Source organism: Rhinopithecus bieti, unplaced genomic scaffold (assembly GCF_001698545.2).
Source record: "Rhinopithecus bieti isolate Rb0 unplaced genomic scaffold, ASM169854v2 scaffold_19603, whole genome shotgun sequence".
NCBI lineage: Eukaryota > Metazoa > Chordata > Mammalia > Primates > Cercopithecidae > Rhinopithecus > Rhinopithecus bieti.
Window position 1 is genome coordinate 37267 of NW_016809484.1, and position 16516 is coordinate 53782.

Here is a 16516-nt window from a genome sequence, read left to right on the forward strand (position 1 = left end):
TAGGGAGGGAGGGAGAAAGGGAGGAAGGAAGGAAGAGGGAAGGGAAAGAGGAAGGAAGGAAGGAAGAGGGAAGGGAGGGAGGAAGGAAGGAAGGAGGCAGGGAGGGAGGGAGGGAGGGAGGGAAAATGGACGGGAAGGAGGGAAGGAGAGAGAGGTGAAGGCAAGCAGGCAAAGAGAAACATGCTTATGCAGATCTGGATGTGTGCCCTTAATCATCCACTTACTGACTGTGCCATATGTTAGCCATTTTACTTAAGATGTTTGGGGCACAGAATTCATTAGAGATAAAGTCCACAGGATAATTACAGGAAATTGAAATCAATTGAATACTGAGTTTTAAGTCCCATGAATCCTTTAAAATATCCAGCTGCTATGGGGTAAATTCAGAGAATGGTTACCACCTTATAAAAGAAACAGGTTATTTTTTTCCATAAGGGGACTTGTTTATAAGATGAAAATCTTTTCCATTGATGTAAGTATATGAACGATACATTAATCCCAAATATTCTTCAAATATGTAAAAGATGGTAGCTGAATTTGAAATCTAATCAAAAATTAAGTGTGTGTATATATATATGTATATATATAACACTTACATTATATGTGATTATTTCCCTTGATGCCTGTGGTTGCTTAGCTAGTTTTTGCCCTACCTATGTGGCAGTAATTATAGTTTAGGAATAGAAATTGAACATTTCACAACGTTAATACTCATGTCTACTACAGATAATGTTGCCACGGGAGTCATTTCCTTCTTTGTGTCTGTAAGAAAGGGACAATAATACTTATCTTTCTCACAAGGGTGCTGTAATATTAAATACTAATGTGGTGATTTCCACAGGCTGAGTTTTATTAGGAACATAACCAAATGATCTTAGACATGAAGAGAAAAATCATAAATTTTTTATCTTGCAAAATTTGTAACCAAATTATCTTCTATGTGTCCATGATTGTCAATATTATCTTACAATTGTATAGCTTTTCCGAGAGCTTTTTAAAAAATTTGTATATATTAAAAGCCAATAACATCTCTTAAAATGAAAAAAGGGTGAAAATAGTATTGTCTGGTTGAGAGGAGTCTTATGCATACTTGTGTTGGATTCTTCAATCTTCAAAGGAGGTCGTTCATATAAATTCAGTAAAGACAGTAATGTGTGAATCTGATACTACCCTGACCCCTATCCACCTTAGAAAGCAACTCTAACATCTCAAACAGTAAAATTCAGACCAAAAGGTACCTCTCTTGCTGCCAAACAGATAGATAGCCTATATCTGAACTCAATTTACAAAACAGGGCCATCACTATATGTTAGCCACTTTAATAGATTCAAGTTTATTTTCAGAATATACATCTACCTTCAGCAGAGAGTAAAGCAATTCAAGACTAAGGCAAAAGTGCTGACAGGCCAATAAGATAAAGAAAAGAAGGCGACAATTAACCTACAGCGACAGGCTTAAAAAAAAGTATAGTGAATCCATTTATTCATCTTCAAATACTGTTTCTGTAGGACTATTTCTCCTCCTCCAAAAACTTCTAGATATAGTAGATATAGTCATGCACTGCATGTTGTAGAAAGCTGTCAGTAGTTCTGACATAGTCACCTCAAGGTCTAATCCTATTATATTAGATGAAAAAAATTCAAGGATGCTCACAAAATCGGCTCTTCTTAAGAAACATCAAGAAATACATAAAGTACTTTAGGTGCTTTGCCCCTAAGTGTTGCTAGAACAGTAGCAGGCTACAAACAATCTATGAATCTAGAGATGGCAGTAAACAGGATTGCTTTCAGTTTATGAGCTGTTAAGCCTGTTTCATAAAGTAGTTCATGGTGACTGACAGTTAAAACATTGGAGCATTCACTAGTTCCTGTGTTATGTGCCAAGTGACACAAGGCCATGAAAAATGATGGTACTAGGAGAAAAATCTTACAACAAATGCTCTTCTTGCACAGCCATCTATAGGAAAGAGGAACAAAAGGTAGAGAAATAGTTCAAAGCTATAAACTTCTCCAAAAGCAAAGTCTCAGACTACTGAAACTACAGTAAATAATTACGCAGAAAAAACAATTTCCACTGACAACCCAGCATTGCTAATATTATAGCATTATCTAGAGCAGTGTGGGTGGAAAAGCTGACAGAGAGATTGAAGTTAACTTTATTCTAAATGACTTATACTCAAAATTGTAATGCTGATTAACTCAGTTAGTTTTTATGAAGATTCATTCTGTATATTGGTAAATTTGCACGTAATATTATGTTTTATGGTAAAAATATCTATGTAATCTACGTTATAAGCACATATGTTCTGAACTTGAGTCCAGATTGTTGATTAAGCATAGAATACACATTCTAATTTCTCCCGTACTCAAAATGGGAGAAAATGTTTGATAACATATAAATAAATTAACAAAGGGAAATAAATTTCTAAGTGCCAGAATCAGCAAAGGAATTCTCAAAAGGAATAAATCAATCCGAATGGCTTTGGAATGTCAGAATTAGGCAGAGGCCAAGGTGCTTGGGTTTGTATACCTGACATCAGGCTGGGGCTAAAAGTCACTGCTGGATCAAGTTACAAACCTGGACTGTAGGAAGAAAAATTCCATAAACTAGAAACCCAAATTTGCATTTTGAGGGTGCTGAGCCTGAATTCATGATGGTCACATTAAAACAAACCTGCTTAAAAGCAAAATAAGCCTAATGAGGCCAAAAAGAAGCAAGAGCAAAACACTACCCAGAGAGGCCTCCACATCTCAGGACGAAAACATTCTCATTTATAGTAATTCCCACAGAAGATGAACTCACAGAAACCATTACAAAACATATGAGGAATGCTATTTCCAAAGAAGAGAAGATGTACTTGAAGAATAACTTAATAGATCCACTGAACTTTAATATAATAATCCTCAAATATAGAAAGGAAGGAATAGCACCCATGTACCAGAAATAAGAAGCTATGCAGTAAAGTAAGGATATAGAAAAAAGTAAGAGTCTTAGTTAATAAAAGACAGTCATTTTTACTTTAAAAGTCTGTAGATGTGACCAAATAGTAGATGGGCCATCTATTATTCCATTTTCACACTGCTATAAAGAACTACCTGAGACTGGGTAATTTATGAAGAAAAGAAGTTTAATTGACTCACCGTTCTGCATGACTGAGGGTCCTGGGGAAACTTACAATCATGGCAGAAGGTAAAACGGAAGCAAGGCACGTCTTACATGGCAGCAGGGGAGAGAGAGAGCAAGTAGGCATATGCCACACTTTTAAACCATCAGATCTCATGGGAACAGCATAGGGGAAACCACCCCCATGATTCAATCACTTCCCACCAGATCCCTCCCTCAACAAGTGGGGGTTACAATTTGAGATGAGATTTAGGTGGGGACACAGAGCCAAACATATCAGGGCACAACTGAATAAAACCTACAAAGAGACTTAGATTCCCACACAATAATAGTGGGAGACTTTAACATCCCACTGTCAATATTAGACAGATCAACGAGACAGAAAATAACAATGATATTCAGGACTGGAACTCAGCTCTGGACCAAGAGGACCTAATAAACAACATCTACAGAACTCATCACCCCAAATCAACAGAATATACATTATTCTTAGCACCACAATGCACTTATTCTAAAATTGACCACATAATTGGAAGTAAAACACTCCTCAGTAAATGCAAAAGAATGGAAATAATAACAAACAATCTCTCAGACCACAGTGCAATCAAATTAGAACTCAGGATTAAAAAACTCACTCAAAACTGCACAACTACATGGAAACTGAACAACCTGCTCCTGAATGACTGCTGGGTAAATAACGAAATAAAGGCAGAAATAAATAAGTTCTTTGAAACCAATGAGAACAATGACACAATTATCCAGAATATCTGGGACACAGCATACCAGAATCTCTGGGACACAGATAAAGCAGTGTTTAGAGGGAAATTTATAGCACTAAATGCCCACAGAAGAAAGCAGGAAAGATTAAAATTAACATCACAATTAAAAGAACTAGAGAAACAAGAGCAAACAATTTCAAAAACTAGCAGAAGACAAGAAATAACTAAGATTAGTGCAGAACTGAAGGAGATAGAAACACATACACACAAAAAAAAAAACCCTCAAAAAATCAATGAATCCAGGAGCTGGTTTTTTGAAAAGATTAACAAAATATATAGACCACTAGCCAGACTATTAAAGAAGAAAAGAGAGAAGAATCAAATAGACACAATAATAAATGACAAAGGGGATATCACCACTGATCCCACAGAAATACAAACAACCATCAGAGAATACTATAAACACCTCTACACAAATAAACTAGAAAATCTAGAAGAAATGGATAAATTCCTGGACACATACACCCTCCCAAGACTAAACCAGGAAGAAGTCAAATCGTGAATAGACCAATAACAAGTTCTAAAATTAAGGCAGTAATTAATAGCCTACCAACCAAAAAAAGTGCAGAACTAGATGGATTCACAGCTGAATTCTACCAGAGGTATAAAGAGGACCTGGTACCATTCCTTCTGAAACTATCCCAAACAATAGAAAAAGAGCCACTCCTCCCTAACTCGTTTTATGAGGTCAACATCATCCTGATACCAAAACCTGGCAGAGACACAACAAAAAAAGAAAATTTCAGGCCAATATCCCTAACGAACATCCTAATAAAATACTGGCAGACCAAATCCAGCAGCACATCAAAAAGCTTATCCACTACGACCAATTGGCTTCATCCCTAGGATGAAAGTCTGGTTCAACATATGCAAATCAATAAATGTAATCCATCACATAAATAGAACCAAAGACAAAAAATCACATGATTATCTCAATAGATGCAGAAAAGGCCTTTGATATAATTTAACACTCCTTCATGCTAAAAACCCTCAATAAACTAGGTATTGATGGAATGTATCTCAAAATAATAAGAACTATTTATAACAAACCCAGAGCCAATATCGTACTGAATGGGCAAAAACTGGAAGCATTCTCTTTGAAAAGCGGCACAAGACAAAGATGCCCTCTCTCACCACTCCTATTCAACATCGTATTGTAAGTTCTGGCCAGGGCCATCAGTCAAGAGAAAGAAATAAAGAGTATTCAAATAGGAAGAGAGGAAGTCAAATTGTCTCTGTTTGCAGATGACATGGTTATATATTTAGAAAACACCATCCTATCAGCCCCAAATCTCCTTAAGCTGATAAGCAACTTCAAATTTCAGTAAAGTCTCAGGATACAAAATCAATGTGCAAAAATCACAAGCATTCCTATACACCAATAATAGACAAACAGAGAGCCAAATCATGAGTGAACTCCCATTCACAATTGCCATGAAGAGAATAAAATACCTAGGAACACAATTTACAAGAGATGTGAAGGACTTCTTCAAGGAGAACTACAAAGCACTACTCAAGGAAATAAGAGAGGACACAAACAAATGGAAAAACATTCTAAGCTCATGGATAGGAAGACGCAATATTGTGAAAATGGCCATATCGTCCAAAGTAATTTATAGACTCAGTGCTATCCCCATCAAGCTACCATTGACTTTCTTCACAGAATTAGAAAAATCTACTTTAAATTTCATATGGAACCAAAAAAGATTCTGTATAGCCAAGACAATCCTAAGCAAAAAGAACAAAGTTGGAGATATCACACTACCTTACTTCAAAGTATACTACAAGACTATAATAACCAAAACAGCATGTTGCTTGTACCAAAACAGATATATAGACCAATGGAACAGAAGGGAGGCTTCAGAAGTAACGCCACACATCTATAACAATCTGATCTTTGACAAACCTGAAAAAACAAGCAATGAGGAAAAATGATTCCCTATTTAACATGGTTTTGGGAAAACTGGGTAGCCATATGCAGAAAACTGAAACTGGACCCCTTCCTTACACCTTACACAAAAATTAACTCAAGATGGATTAAAGACTTAAACGTGAGACCTAAAAACATAAAAACTCTAGAAGAAAACCTAGGCAATACCATTCAGGACATAGGCATGAGCAAAGACTTCATGACTAAAGCAACAAAAGCAATGGCAACAAAAGCCAAAATTGACAAATGGGATCTAATTAAACTAAAGCACTTCTGCAGAGCAAAAGAAACTATCATCAGTATGAACAAGCAAGCTACAGAATGTGAGAAAATTTTGAAATCTATCAATCTGACAAAGGACTAATATCTGGAATCTACAAGGAACGTCAACAAATTTACAAGAAAAAAACAAACAACCCTAGTAAAAGTGGGCAAAGGATATGAACAGAAATTTCTCAAAAGAAGACATTTATGCAGTCAACAAACATGAAAAAAAGCTCATCATCACTGGTCATTAGAGAAATGCAAATCAAAACCACAATGAGATACCATCTCATGCCAGTTAGAATGGCAATCATTAAAAAGTCAGTAAACAACAGATGCTGGAGAGGATGTGGAGAAACAGGAACGCTTTTACACTGTTGGTGGGAGTGTTAAATAGTTCAACTATTATGGAAGACAGTGTGGCGATTCCTCAAGGATCTAAAACCAGAAATACCATTTGACCCAGCAATCCCATTACTGGGTATATATCCAAAGGATTATAAATCATTTTACTATAAAGACACAGGTACATGTATTACAGCACTATTCACAATAGCAAAGACTTGAAACCAACCCAAATGTCCATCAACGATAGACTGGATAAAGAAAATGTGGCACATATACACCATGCAATATGAGGCAACTATAAAAAAGGATGAGTTCATGTCCTTTGCAGGGACATGGATGAAGCTGGAAACCATCATTCTCAGCAAACTAACACAGGAATAGAAAACCAAACACCGCATGTTCTCACTCATAAGTGGGAGTTGAACAATGAGAACACATGGACACAGAGAGGGTAACATCACACACGGGGGCCTGTTGCGGGGTGGGCGGCTAGGTGAGGATAGCATTAGGAGAAATTCCTAATGTAGATGACAGGTTGATGGGTACAGCAATCTACCATGGCACGTAAATATATGTAACAAACTTGCACATTCCGCACATGTACACCAAAACTTGAAGTATTTAAAAAAATGAATTAGCAAATTAAGAAAGAATGATGGAAATCTTTCAGAATACAGCACACAGAGATAAAGAGGTAGTAAAACAGATAGAAATTATGTAACACATAAATGGCACAGAAGCTCTGGAATCCATCTATTAAAATAGCAGAGAAGGAATATTGAAAAAGAGACTGGCAAAGACATAGCCAACAGTCAAAAGACTCATATGTTCTCCAATTGAAATGTTACATCAAGTGATAAGGTCAATTAAGAAAAAAAGTCATGTGTAGGCACAGCATAACAAAATTGTAGAACCAAGTATAAGGTAAAAATTCTAAAAGCCACTAAGGAAAATTATATGTAGCATGTATATATAAATGGTAATTAAATGATAAAAGCCTCCTATAACCTGGGCCTCCCAATCCCCTCTATCCTGAGTTTCATAATTCAACTCACAGGACTTAGCATATAGTCATACTCGTGGCTATGATTTGTTACATCACAGGATAAAAAGCAAAATGAGCAATAGAAAAGACTCATGAGATAAATCCAGAAGCAGTAACCAGTAAATCCAGTAACCAGGAGCAAGCTTCCATGAATCCTTTCCCAGGGGAGTCACACAGGATTCACTCGATTACATTAGCAACAAGATATGACAACATGTGTGAACTGTTGTCTATCAGAGGATCTAATTAAAGACTCCACGTCCAGAGTTTTTGTTGAGGGTTGGTCATATAGGCACCCTCTGCCTAGCATGTGCCAAAATTCCAGATTCCCAGATGGAAATCAGGTATTCAACTTAAAGCACATTGTTTGTACAAACAGTTTAGGTACAATGAGTTATTCTTACCAGGAAATGGTGGAAACACTCCCAAATCCAAGTTCTGGAATGCCAGCTGGGCCAACCTTGTAAGGAGGCCTTCCTCAGGATAGCAATCTCTGGCCTGCTATGTTCTTTTCTGCATGTTTTCTTATTACCAGGAGCTGATACTGAAAGACAGTAGAGAGTAACTCTGTTCTGCTATCCCTTTTCCAACATTAAGCAGTTGTATAAATAAAAGAAAAAAAAATGACAGAAAACTATACACATTCTCTTCAACAGTATTTATTTCTGACTTTTTCTAATACCCTTCACACACTGTAGATGATCTCACTCATGTCCATGACTTTCATTAGCATCTCTATGTTGATTGGTCCATAAACTATCATCCCAATCTCTTGTCCTTAATGAGTTCTAGACCAAGATATTCAATGTGCATTGAAAATGTCTACATGCATATCCCAAAGGGTACCTCACATCCAATTACCCCTCAGTTTTTATCACTCTGATTTAAAACAAAACAATTTTAAAATTTACATTCTATATAGGAATATCACCAATCACACAATCTAGAAATCATATTTAAAAATCTAAGAAAATCTACATTCCCAAAAGTTCTTAGAACAAATGAATAAGTTCAGCAAGGTCTCAGTATATAAGCACATAAAAGTTAATCATGTTCCTATATATGAGCAATGAACATTTGGAATTTGAAGGAAATATGTAGTAGCAACCAAAAAATTAATCACTTATATATAAACTTAACCAAATTCATGCATAATCTGTATGCTAAAAACTACAAAACACCGATGGAAAAAAAATAATGAATATCTAAATAGGTGGAGAAATATATTATTTTCTTCTATTAAAAGATTCAATGTTGTTAAAATGTCATGTATCCCCAATTTGATCTACATAGTCAAAGCAACATCAATCAAAATCACAGCAAGTATTTCATAGGTATCAACAAACTGATTGTAAAATGTATTTGGAAAAACAAAGGTATTAGAGTAGACAAAATTAATGTGATATAGAAAAATCCATTAAAAGGATTTGCATTATCCACTTTCAAGACTTACTACAAACTTACTAGGAATTTTAAATGGTATGACATTGGGAAAGGATAGAAACATACATCAGTGGTATATAATACAGACCTCAGAAACAAATACACTAATAAAGTTAACTGACATGAAAAAGTACAAAGGTGTCTGGGTGTAGCTCACGCCTGTAATCCCAGCACTTTGGAAAGCCAAGGTGGGTGGATCACTTGAGGTCAGGAGTTTGAAATTAGCCTGGCCAACAAGGTGAAACCCCGTCTCTACTAAAAATGCAAAAAATTTAGCTGGTCGTGGTGGCAAGCACCTGTAATCCCAGCTACTCCGGAGGCTGAGGCAGAAGAATCGCTTCTACCCAGGAGGCAGAAGTTTCAGTGAGCTGAGACTGTGCCATTGCACTCCAGTCTGGGCAACAAGAGCGAAACTCTGTCTCAAAAAAAAAAAAAGAGTACAAAGATCATTCAAAGTTTTATCATTTCAATGAATGGTGCTGAAGCAATTGGACCTTCACTTGTAAATTGACACATATTCTCACATCTCATTAAAAAATTTACACAATGTAAAACTATGAAACATCTAGAAGAAAACCTGATAACCTGCATGATCTTGATTGATGAGGCTTCTGATACAAAATCACCAAAACCATGATCAATAAAATAATTGATAAACTGATTATCAAAATTAGAAATCATATTCTGTTAAAAGAATGAAAAGACAAGCCATAGATTGGTAGAAATATTCTCAGATCAGATATATGACAAAGGATTTTTATCCAGAATATACAAAGAACTTCTAAAGCTCAACAATAATTTACAAACACCCAATTAAAACACTGGGTAATAGATTTGACTGGAAACACAAATACGTTTCCAGAATGGCAAGACAAGAAGCTCTAAAGACTCCTTCCCAGTAAAATAAGCAAAACTGGTTAAAAAAAAAAAAAAGTATTCAGAAACAATCATTTAAAGTCTCTGGAGGTTGTCATGGGGCACATAGCAAATGAAGAAACATTTGTTCAAGGAAATTTGCTAAAACTTAATAAGAACAGCAAAAGTCTGTTGTACTTGAACTATGACCCACTTCTTCCCTCCAACTCCCAACTCAGCATGACCAAAATTTAACTCTGGGAATGCCCAGCAAGGAACACAGAGATCTCCTCCCCGCAGGTTTAACTCAAGGATTACAATATCTCCCCAGGAGGTGTGGGCCAAGAGTTGCTCAGAGATTTTTTACCAAGAGGAGAGGCAGTCCACAAAAACAAAGAGCTCCAAAGCTCTTGCCAAAGAACAAACCTTATTTGAAATAGAGTGTGGGAAAATTCAAATTTCTCAAAAACAATGAATACGGAGTAATGAGCAATTAAGAAGATGGTAGCTTTATGAGAGCAACAAACTAAACCATAGGCCAGTTAATTTACCAGAGAGAACGAAGGAAAGAGAAAGCTAAGAGCTCTCCTGAGGTTTAGACCAGGAGATTTAGATCAGACTATGGAGCAATTTAAGCTCTAGGACACTGTTGAAAACAACAGAGAAATCAATGGGTAATTAGTGGAGTTTAACTGGTAGGTATAAAATCAACAAAGGCAAAATCTCAATTTAGTGATTAGGGATGCTCCCAGGATAAATATACATATGGCTAAGAAGTAACATCAGAAGTTTCACAATGTAAGAGAAATAGACATTACTAAAATAGACTGGCCAAGTAACTAAACAAATAAATAAGCAAGTAACAACATTGGCCCGAGTGGCTGGATAAGAATAAGTATCCAATCTTGCTACAATATATCATTTTAAATGTTCAGCCTTCACAAAAAATTTAAGAGATATGCACACATAAAGTATAGAAAATTATAATTTAAACACCAGAAATACATAGCAGGGAAAAGAAATTATCTATAAGATGGCCTGGATGTCAGATTTAACAAAGACCTCAATGCGATCATTGTGAACACGTTAAAAAAAAAAAAAAAAAAAAGGAAAACTTACCTAAAGAAGTATGATGACAATGTCTCAGCAAATAGATAATATCTATAAAGACATAGAAACTATTTTTAAGAAAAGAAAATGGAAATTCTACAGTTAAAGGCACAGTAACTGAAATGAAAATTGAATAGAGGGTCCCTACAGAATATTTGAGCTGTCAAGGGTAAGATTAACAAGGTTAAAGGTAGGTCAGTAAAGATGATGTAATCTGAGGAAGAGAGAGAAGAACAGTAAGTAAAAATAAACAGACCCTCAGAGGAATAGAAGACATTAGGATGCCAATAACTGTACAAACGCACGACAAGAGAGGAAAATTATAGATCAATATTTCTTGTGAACGTCAGCACAAAATCCCTCAACAAAATACTAGCAAACTGATTTCAGCAATATGTACAAAGGATTACACACCAGACCAAGTGGGATTTATTTCAATAATGCAAGGTTAGTTTAACATCAGAAGATCAACTCATGTAATATACCACATAACAGAAGAAAAGACAAAGCCTCATGATCATCTCAAATGCATGCTGTGGCTAGAATGTGTACCTCACATTTCATGTTTTGAAACGTGATCCCCCAATTCATATGTTGATTAGAGGATGGGACCTTAGAGAGGTAATTAGGATTAGATAAGGTCATCGGGATTGGATCCCTATAGTGGGACTGAAGGCTTTTTAACAAGAGGAAGAAAGCTGACACTCATCCTTTTTCTCTCTTACCAAATGAAACCTTCCAGATGTGGCCCCTCAACCTTGGAGTTCTCAACCTTCAGAATTGTAAGAAATACAGTTTTTGTCTTTATAAATTACCAAGTCGATGTTATTATGTTATAGCAACAGAAAATGGACTAAGACAATGTAAAAAAAGCATTTTATAAAATCCAACATTCCTTCACAATAAAGGCACTTGACAAACCAGTAATAGAATTTCCTAAACATGATGATGAACATCTACAAAAACCCTACAGCCAAAATTATAAATGGTGCTATAAATTGTAATACTGTTTTCCTCAGTATTGTGAATAGACAAGAATGTCTACTTTCAACATTTTATTCAATATTTTCTGGCAGTTCTAGACATGGTAATTAGACAAGAAAATGTAATTAAAACATTCAAATTGAAAAGGAAGTAAAACTATATTTGTATGTTATATAATTTTACATATAAAAAATCCTAAGCAATCTTCTAGAAAGCTATTAGAAATCAGAAATGAGTTCAACAAATTTCAGGATACAAAATCAATGCAAAATTATATTTATTTACGGTAGCAAGCCATAATCAAAACATTAGATTTACATTTATAAGAGCATCAAACATAATAAAAGTTACCATAAATTTGTATAATACTCCAAAACTTATGCTCTAAAAACTACAAAACAAGGTTTTATTAAAGACCTAAATAAATGGAAAGACATGGTATCTTCAACCATTCAAAAGATTTAAAATCATTAAGATGTAAATATTCCCCAAGTTTATCTTCAGATTCAACAAAATTCCTATCAAAATCTCAGTTTGCTTTGTTGCAAGCTGACAAGAAAATTGACAAGCTCATGCTAAAATTCATATGTAAATGCAAGGGACTCAGAGTAGCCGGAACTGTCTTCAAAAAGAAGAATGAAGTTGGAAGAATCACCCTTCTTGATTTCATAATGTACTACAAGATACAATAATCAAGACTGTATAGTAAGCCATTAAGAAAAGGATTAGTACATTGTAGTACAGCATAAGAAGGCTTCAATAAAATGGAATTAAGAATCCAAAAGTCAACCCTAACATTTACAGTCAATTGATTTCAGCAAGGAAGCCAAGACACTTCAATGTAGAAAAAAATCTTTTCAATCAATAGTGCTGGGACAACTGGATATCCAAAAGAATGATGAATATGCAGAATAATACAAAATTCCGTATAAAATAACTCAAAATATATCATAGACATAAATGGAAGAGCTGAAACTATAACATATTTGGTAGAAAACATAGGCCTAAATCATCATGACCTTGGAGTAGACAATGGTTTCTTAAACATGACATTAAAAGGATAAGCAACACAAATTAATAAATACATTGGAATTCATCAAACTTTGAGGCATTTTTTCTTCAACAAACACTGTCAAGAAAGTGAAATGACAAAACACAAAATGAGAGAAGTTATTTGTAAATTATATATCTGTGAAAGACTTGTATATAAAATAAATAAAGAGCTCTTGTAATTCAATAATAAAAAAGACAACCCGATTTTTAAATGAGCAAAAGGTCTGAATAGACATTTATTGAAAGAAGATATACAAATGGCCAATACATAGGAAAACATAGTCAACATAGTTAGCTGTCTGTTAAATGCAAATCAATATAATGGAATATTATTTGACTGCAAAAAAAAATGCATTGCTGATATGTGTTACAAGATATATAAACTTTAAAAATGTTATGCTAAGTGAAAGAAGCCAATCACAGAAATCACATGTTACATGATTTCATTTAAATGAAATGTCATAATATACAAATCAATAGAGGCAAAAAGCAGATAAATGACTACATAGGGCTGGGATGTTCAGGAGAATTGGTGGGTGACTGCCAAAAGATATTATATTTCCTTTTAGTATGACAGTAAATTGTGTAGGTAATTTCACAACTAAATATACAAAAACATTAAGTTGTACATTTTAAATAGGTGAGTTTTATGGTATATGATTATACTCAATAAAACTTTTAACCTACCAAAATTTTGAACAGATGTCCTGCCAAAGATATTTGGATAGGAAATAAGCATAAGAAAAAACATACTCTGTATATTTTCCATTTACAAAATGTAAACTCAAACCACAGTAAAATATCACTACATATCTATTAGAATGATAAACAAACAGAAAGAAGTAATACCAAATCTTGGCAAGATTGCAGAGCTACAGGAACTTCCATTTATTGTTAGTGAGAATGTGACATGGTACAGCTACTTTAGAAAATAGTTTGCTGAATTTTTTTTATAAATTTAAACATATACTTACCATATAGCCCAAAATCACACTCCCAGATACTTACCCAACTGAATGGAAAACTTGGTTTCACACAAAATTATGTATGTGAATATTTACAGCATCATTATTCATAATGTGAAAAACTAGACATTAACAAAATGTCCTACGGTAGGTGAATGGATAAACCAACTATGTCATATTTATATAACATAATACTACTCATCAATAACAAATAAAGAAGCTATGATTGATGCAACAATGTAGATGAATTTTAAATGCATTTTTTCAAATGAAAAAAGCTAGATGCAATAGACCACATATGGCATAATACCATTTATAGGACATTATAAAACAAGATAAAATTATGAAGACAGAAATGTATCAGTATTGGTCAGAGTTTGAGGATAGACGAGGTATTGAATACAAGGGGCTTTCCATTGGAACTTTTAGGGCCATTGACTGGTTCTGTATGGTACTGAGTAAAACACTAGACTGTGAAGTTGTCAAAACCCACAGAACTGTGATCTTTACTATATGCAAATTTAAATAACATCAATCAGAATTTAAGGGTTCCCAAGATGGAATACAATCTGTGACAAATAAATCTAGCTGTATTGTAATTTATGAAATAACCATACTAAGAAGGAAGAGAAAAATAACATGATGTAAGTAACTTTTGGAAAATGTAAACATTGCCGGAAAAAAATTAACGATGTGGTTAAATAGGAAGACGTCCTGTGATCATGAACTGAAAGACTTAATATTGTTAGGATAGTAATGTTCCCTAAATTAATTTGTTGATTTAACAGGATTCCTATAAAACTCTCAGGTAAATTTTTTACAGAAATTGAAAAGATAATCTTGAAATTCATATGGAAATGCAAAAAATACAGAATGGCCAAACAATTTTAAAAAGAATTATAAAATTGAGAACTTCTTGATTTCCATACTGACTTCAAAGCAACAGTAATCAAGATAATGTGGTATTAGCATAAGGAGAGACATATAAATTAATGGACTAGAATAGAGAACCCAAAAATAAATATTTCAGTTTATAGTCAATCAACTTCCAACAAAGGTGGTATGACAATTCAAAGCGGAAAAGTAATCTTTTCAATAAATAGTGCTAGAACAACTACATACATGTGAAAGAATGAAGTGAGACACCTGCCTCATTCTATATGTTAACTCAAAATGGATCACAGACATAAATGTAAGAGATATTGCTTTAAAACTTTCAGGAAAAAAAGATAGGATTCAATATTGATGACCTTGAAATGGGCGATAATTTCTACGATATGATCCAAAACTACAAATGACAAAAGAAAAATAAATAAATTGGACTACATCAAAATTATTTTTTACTTCAAAAACATCATCAAAAAAGTGAATAGACAACCTAGAGAATGGAAGATGATATTTGCAAATCATGTATCTGACAAAGAATTGTGTGTAAAACAAAGAACTCTTATAACAATAATAAAAACATAACACAATTGAGGGATAGATAACATATACTATATCCATGCAAAGTAATAAAATACTAATACAACATGGACAAACTTTCAAAATACTATATGCTAAGTGAAAGAAGACAGTCACAAAACACTACACAAGTTAAGATTTCATTTATATAGAATGTTCACAATAGGCAGAAAAATGAATAGTGTTTACCAAGTTTGGGAGGAGGGAGGAATAGAGAGTTACTGTTAATGTGTGCAGGGTTTATTTTAAGGAGACAAAATAAAAAGATATAAAATTGGATTGTGACAAAAATTGCACAACCCTTTGAAAATACTGAATATTGAATTGTACAATATAAATTGGTAAACTGTATGGTAAGTGCATTATATCTTAGTAAAGCTATTACATAATAGTGTACAACTGTATCCTAATTTTTCATCTCCTTACACATTACCTCTAAAACTAGCATGACTACAGGCCCATCCCTAACAGTTGTAAGCCTGAGACAGAAATCAAAATGGAGTTCCACATACCATATATTCAAGCACATAAAAGTTATAAATCAAGTAAACAAACTACTAGCCAAAATATATTCTTTCTTGACAATGCACCTTCTAAAAGACATTTTAAAAATATGTGAAACAATAATTTTTGTACGACTGGAAAGTTAGGAAAATACAAAAGATGATCAAATTAAAGCATAGTTAAGTTTCTCTGAAACAATACTTGCATGCATATGAAATACATATGGATGGTTCTGAAGCATAGACCATAAGTTAGGCCACAAAACAAATCTTAAATTATTTTCTTAAAAATAAATAGTACAAAATACTTTCTCTGAACACAATGGAATAAAACTAGAAATCAGTAATAACAGGAACTTTGGAAACTAAACAAACATACGGAAATTAAACAATATGCTCCTGAATGATGAGTGGATCAATGAAAAGATTAAGAAAGAAATTGAAAATTTTCTTGAAACAAATGATAATGAAAGCACAACATACCAAAACCTACCACATACAGTGAAAACAGTACTAAGAGGGAAATTTATAACTTAAGTGACTACATCAAAAAAAAAAAAAACAGAAAAGGAAAATATGAAAACTTCAAATAAACAACCTAATGATGCATCTTAAAGAACTAGAAATGCAAGAGCAAACTAAAATCAAAG

General features: G+C 33.9%; 1 long non-coding RNA gene across 1 annotated transcript in view; it reads right to left on the reverse strand.

Annotated features, from left to right (window-relative positions):
* Positions 1-8018, reverse strand: part of LOC108540446 (uncharacterized) — a 17880-nt gene extending 9862 nt beyond the window's left edge. The window contains exon 1 of the long non-coding RNA XR_001888670.1: positions 7894-8018. This is a non-coding gene — a long non-coding RNA (uncharacterized LOC108540446). The remainder of the gene's footprint in view (positions 1-7893) is intronic.
* Between the last annotated feature and the right edge of the window lie 8498 nt (positions 8019-16516).